Raw genomic sequence first — 6,661 nt, forward strand, 5'->3', positions numbered from 1 at the left:
AGTTTTGTACTAAGGCCATTATTAAGATGATGTCCAACATACTGTGTAAAACAGAACAGGCTTGTAAGTAATGATCATTATTATAATAACATTTAATTTACCTATTCCCTAAGCCCAAGATGACATGCTGAAATGTATTTTTTTGTCTACAGCCGAAAGGTACTCACTTTACTGTCATGGCAAAAGAAAGAAAACCAACATTTAAAAAGAAATCACATTTTTAATAAGCAAAATTCAGGTGATTTTTCTTTTATTAAATGATTCAAACACAATCATTCTGAATTCATCATTGCAGCAGTATTACAAAGCTCAAAGATTAATGTTTAAGTTGAAGACTTTTTTCTTGGAATCAGAATTAAGGGTTTATCAATGATTTTTTTGAAAAAGATCTACCTAAACAGGGCAAGTGTTATGGTATTTCCACCCAATGTCTGTCTATTCTTCTTTACAACATGACCCTCAATTGACAGTTACTATTGATGGGTCAATGAGGCATCTTAAAGCCAAACTGTATTGATGCTGCGTTGATACTGTCTGAATACTGACACCTGTTGGACATTTAAGGACACTACAGGCAGCTGATTTGACACACTAAACTGAATTGATTTGATGACCTAGTACAGTGATATCATTTTAGTTATATTGTATTATTATGTTTAAATTGAGAATATCTTTGATGTTTTTAGATGCAGCCAATAAATTATCTAAACATACGCCATAAGGAGAAAATTTATGGTAAATGTGAATGAGGATGCTTGTGGACTAGGATTTTAAATCAGTTTTTAAAACAATAAGTGCAGTAAATACAGTGAGTAAACTAAGAGTCAATTTGAAATTAACTTTAATTCAGATAAGTTGAGTGATAATAGAGGAAAAGGATGACACAACGAGAAAATTAAAAATGCAATAGCTGAAACGTTCCTATTCCTTTTGCTGCTCCAAAGTTTTTGATCATTTTAATGATAAACTACAAAAGATGAGAATTTTTTTTTAGCAGATGCATCATGTTGACAGATACATTTTTAAACACAGTTTAGTGTGTCAGTCAGTTAGAAACAACTCCTGTAGCAGTCACAGTATTTTCTTCAAATGACATGCACCAACACAGCGTTTTGCTCTATGGGCACCGACGCATCGAGGTTGCTGGACCCATCACTAACAGTAAAATATTTCTTAAATTAATTGCAAATCTCTTTTAGGTTGACATGGACTTTGGCATTGACTGGGAAGGTCCACATGGTCACCACCCTGAAGGAGTGCCAGTGCCAGATGTTCAGGTTCCACGGCCCTTGACTGAAGGAGAATTGCAAAGACTACCAGATCCACAAGGACCTTTTTCTAATGTTCTGAATGTTTACAGTGAAGCAATTACCACACTGACAGACATATTTGGAGAGGTTTAAAAATTTCATTTTTTAATTTTAGTATGTTCAGACATTTAAGTTAAAGTTAAAGTAAGAGTAAAGTTAAACTAAGTTAAAGTTAATTATCAACATTTGTTGATAATAACCAGAACTAATGTCACATTTGATTTTGTATGTTGCAAAACCATAGCTGAACAGAAGGGTCTTAAAAGTATAAGGCAGTTTTCATATTTGCCAAAATTATTCTGCTCACATTTGAAATTGTTTCACGAATTTACGATGACCAAGTGTGTTGAGCTTAAAAAAAAAAAGAAGTTAAGTCAGTAATTAATTTGCAAAATGTTTTTATTAACAACTATGCCTTGTGAGCATGCATGCACAAGAAAGGTGCCTCACACAGAGTGGTCTGGTATTCAAAAATAAAATATCGTGACCTCCATATAACTAAATGAAAAGAATAATTTGTCTGTATCTCTACCAGCGCTTTGAACAAATACAATTAAATGATATCTGAACTTGCTGTGTCACTGTTTCTATTAGGGCTTGTGAACAGATAAAACTAAAGAGACCTGAACCTTTGTCTCTATCAGTGCTCAAATCTGACCGAATCCAGAGTAGGAGGAGGATATGCTTGCCATCAGGTCATCAACAAAGTCTTCATAGCTGGTTACGTTCTTTGACAGCTTCAGAGTCAAAAAACAAGTTGATGATTGTGGTAGGGCACAATTGATGAGTTCCACCTCCAAGTTTGAGGAAACCACACCCCAGCCAGTCCAGAATGTGAGCAAATTCTTTAGGACTTCCGGAGTGCCTTACAAAAAATACGAAAGGGAAAAAAATTTGACACACACACATACACTGACATTCACATACTACATAGAGCGAGTCTTACTCCAGAACAAGGGCAACGTACCATCTTCTATAAATTTCCGGAGGAAGGTCATTACTCTGCAATGGTCCTCCAAAGCGATTTTTGTCCTCATTGATGCCCCTCATCCCTTGGGGCCATTTTGATTTTTTTCCCAAAACCCATCTCCCAAAACATTTAAAAAATTTTAAGTTATTTAATATGAAATTAGTTTCAAAACCCCTGACAGATTTTAACAGTTTACCAAAAATAAACAAACCTGTTTTTTTCACGACTAAAAAAGGCCACAAAAAAGTTTTTTTTTTCCTCAAAATGTGCGGTGCCCCTATGGTGCGGTGCGCCCTATGTTTTTTGTAACTCCCGAATTTTGAGCCCACCCTCATTGAGGAGATGATGAAAAAGGGCTGAATGTAAGGAGACCAGGGTTTTTTTTTCCACTCATCACCATCGCTTTTAAAATATGTGACTCCTGCGGGGCCCATCTACAGTGATGTAAAAAACATGGGGAAAAAAAATTAACGCTGTCTTGCTGTTAAACCGTTTCGACATCGGTGTGAACCGGCCCCAAAGGCAGGTGCAGCAGAAGAGCAGTTTAAAAATCAAAGTCAATGGTTGACGCGTGTATAGGTGCAGAAAAAGGGGTCCCCGCGCGCTTTTTTGAGCAGCAGGCGCTGCGTCGGGAGCGTTTAAGCTCTGCGCACCCCCAAAACGCGCTGCTCTTGCTCAAAAGGAAAATTTTTGGGGAATTTTTTGGGCTGCGGGGCCCACGCCGCATCCCCCAAACAGAGAAGCTAAATCTGGGAGCTGACAGCGAGACAGACACACCCTCGGGAATTGACAAATGATATTAATGAAAATAAAAAAAAGGCGGGAGGGGATGGGAGAGTTTGGAAAGCGGGCCTGGGGCAGGTGTTTGTGGGGGAGCCCAGGGGGTTTTTTTTCCATGCATTCACCTTTCGCGGGCGGGCCCCATTCTCACAGCCGATGGAAAAAAAAGGTGAATCAAATAAAACCTGTCCCTCCCCCGGTTACCCCGGGGGGTTTCTGACAAAGGAACCCCCAACCACTCGACATCAGTGTGACGCGGGGGGTTCAAAGTACAGAAAGGGGCGCGAGGGGCGTGGGAGCGATGGAGACAAAGGGGAGACCACATTTTCCCGGGATAAGTGGAAGGCAGCCCCGGGGCCCAAATTTTACGCCACCTTTTGGGCGGATGGATTGTAGATGCTTGGACAAAACGTGTCTGCGGGGCTCGTTTTTCAAGCTTTAGAAAAACCCGGGCATTTTTTTCTGGGGAGCCGCCCCCCTGCAGGGGAAAGTGCCCTCTGACAGGAAGGGGGGGGAAAATTGGCATGTTTAAAATTTAGCCAGCTGTTTTATTCGGGAAACAGAGGATAGGGATTTTGATGGGTTTGTTTAAATTTAACTTTGAATAAATACTTAAATTTAAACACAATCAAAAACTCAGTTTTGCCCCCCGCTCTTTTTTTTTCTACCTAAAAAACTTAATTAAAACAGCACCCTCGGGCGGGTCTCCCCCTTTCCCCGCGGCGGCGGGCAGGTTTTTTTTTTATCAAAATAATCTAAACCCTTGCACCCCATATTGCTGTGATCAGTGGGAAAAATTTAGTTTTAATATGTTTTTTTTTTTTTTTTTTTTTTTTTTTTTTTTTTTTTTTTTTTTTTTTTAACTTTATTTAATTTCCCCCCAAAAATAAAAAACTTTTGTAGAAGATTTGGTCAAAAATCAAAAACAATATCAGCACTACTCTCACTTTTTATATAAGAGCCCCACCCTTGATTTTCTATGTCCATAGAAATTGTCCGTTAGAGTCCTTTTTTAACATTCCACTCCCAGTTTTTCCTTTGGTCCCCCCTTTCCCAAATGTTTTTTTGTAAAAAATTTGAATGGCTTCCCATCCATGTAATGCCCAAAAGGTCAAAATCAGAGTCCATGACTTTGCTATTAACGATTTCCTTTAAAGAAATGGAGGGGGGTTTCACATCCCCACCCATTTAAACCATAAGGGCCCTTTTTCCTTGCAACATTAACAGTGATTTTATAACATGTCATTTTTTTTCTGTGATTTAGGAATATTCCCAGAAAACATATCAGGGGGTTTTTCCCTGACACAATTTGACCAAAGCTGTAAATTTTTGGGGCACATACTTTTTTTCCCAAAAAATGACTGAATGAAAATCACTTTTCCCAAAAACAGTAAAAACCTGGGCCCACAGAAATTTTACATTTGAGGCAATTTGAAGAATTTCCCCGCTTGTACTTGCTAAAAATATAAGGAAAATATATAAAATTATCCCAAAATGTTATACTGCATTTTTTTAAAACTGTTACAGACGAAATTTTTAGATGAGGAGCAGGATTTTATCCCAAAAAAATTGCGTCCCTTATTTCACTTTTAAGTAAATTTTCCCCAGGATTTCCCCCAACCATGCCAGTTTGCCCCAAATTTAGCTGATAAAATCTCGGGAATAGAATTTTGATAAAAAAAGGTTTGTGGCCCCCTATTTTCAAAAGGGAAACCCTTTTTCCAGTCTATACGTGTCTGTTGGGTGTATCAATGTTTTTTTGCTTCCTTCATTAATAAGGCCCTAACTTGAAAAATATTTATAGAATTTTTCCTTTATTTGATAACCCGTACTGTGTTTTTAAAAAAACAAACGATTTGAATCCCCCAAAGTTCAAAGAGACCAAAAATTTCCCTAATTATGCCTGCTTTAGGGCCCAAACCCAAAAAAAACTCGAGCCTTTTGTCTCGGGGGCAGGAGATCTGGGTTGTCTAAAAAAGTGTTGAAAACCATTTTTTAAGCCGGGGGGGTTTTAAACCCCTTAACATTTTTCCCCAGCTTTTCCCATGCCCAAAAAGAAAATTACTTACAATGATTATCCTTCTTTTTTGGGTGGCAAGCGTTAAAAAACCGTCTTCCTACATGTTACAGGGGGAGCAGGTTTTACATAAAGTTTCAATTTTAAACCAAGGTGAATCAGGGGCCCCATGTATCCAGGCAGAAATGATTTTGGCTTGAAACAGATAGAGCTTTTTTTTTCGGGGTTTGGTAACCCCCCCCCCCTAAAGCTCGGGGAATTTGTAAAAACTCAAATTTTAAATTTTTGGGTTTTTTTTCCTTTCCTGCCCAGATAAGTCAAACCTTTGCTTTATTGAAAACCCTTAAATGTCTTTCTATTTCAAAATTTTACAAACAGAAAGGGCGTGGGGAATATATTTTTTTTAGGAAGGATGGACCATCTTAACAAATTTACCCCCCAAGGGAATGATTTTGGAAGAGCCCTCCATTTTGTCAGCTTTCTAAACCAAACCACGAGTCGGGCCCCACGATATTTTCCCTTATAACTTGGTTAAGGGTTGGTTTTAACTTTGTTTCCCTAAGTATACAAACCCGATGGGGCCCATCCAAAGGGTTTAATAAATTTAGGTTCCCCCCCCCCCGCCAAGCTTTTTCGGGTCTTTTATAACAGATTTTCAAATTTTCCTTTATACCCCCAGTTTATGTGACCAAAATCCTTAAAAAATTTAATCCCCCCCCGGGAAAAGAATCTTTTGGTTTTGTCAATGTCAGAAGAACGTCATTGCATAAAGCAGTTTTTTGTGCTTTTTTTTCCCCCAATTTTGACCCCTTTGAAACATCTGGATTTTGTCAAATTTCCATGCAAGAGGCTCAAGGGCCCAGAGCAAACAAGAGTGGTGAGAGTGGATTTACCTTGAGCTGTCCCTCTTCCCCTTTTTGGGAATGGGGAAAAACAGACCATTTGTTTTAAAACAAAAAGCTATTGGAGTGTTTTATATTATTCTAATCCATCTCATAAAAAACGGGGCCAAACCCCAAAACTTCTCATAATTTCAAACATATATTCCCCCTCCCAAAAAAATCAACGCCTTTTCCCGCTTTCCCTAAAAAAAACCAACCCTGGAATTTTGGGAAAAGGGTTTAGAATGGTAATATTTAAAAAAGGGGTCTTTTTATTTTAATACAATTCCCCCCTTAATAAAACCCGTTTGGTCTGCATCTACAATCGAGCATAAAACTTTTTTTAACCTTTGGAACTTTAAAAATTTTGAGAGTTTTTTATTTCCCCCCACCTAAAAAAGGTGATAGGCCTATAGGGTTAACATAAAATCAGGATTTTTTCTTTTTTAGATTTTGTTTTATATTAGCTCTGTACAAAGTCTCTGGGGAGTTTTAGTTCCTCGAACGATTTGTTGGAAAAATCTCCCAAGCAGCCCAAACTGCCCAATTTTTTTCCCCTTTATTACCTTTAAAAAAATCCCTTGGGAAAACCCTCTGCAACCCCGGGCTCTTCCCCGGGCTGAAGTGCAAAAAATAGCTTTATCTATTTCCCCTGCGTTATGGGAGAATCCAGCAAGTTAACCTGCTCCCCCAAAAATTTGGG

The 6,661-nt window shown here is 38.3% G+C and overlaps 1 long non-coding RNA gene across 1 annotated transcript; it reads right to left on the reverse strand.

Moving 5' to 3' along the window:
* Window positions 1-1,691: 1,691 nt before the first annotated feature.
* LOC119796423 lies at window positions 1,692-2,329 on the reverse strand. The gene is made up of 2 exons (XR_005282463.1): window positions 2,278-2,329; window positions 1,692-2,175 (listed from the first exon to the last, which is right to left on the reverse strand). It is a non-coding gene; the product is annotated as an uncharacterized LOC119796423 (long non-coding RNA).
* Window positions 2,330-6,661: the final 4,332 nt, after the last annotated feature.

This window comes from Cyprinodon tularosa, unplaced genomic scaffold (assembly GCF_016077235.1).
Source record: "Cyprinodon tularosa strain WSP-4 unplaced genomic scaffold, ASM1607723v1 ctg1148, whole genome shotgun sequence".
Taxonomy (NCBI): domain Eukaryota; kingdom Metazoa; phylum Chordata; class Actinopteri; order Cyprinodontiformes; family Cyprinodontidae; genus Cyprinodon; species Cyprinodon tularosa.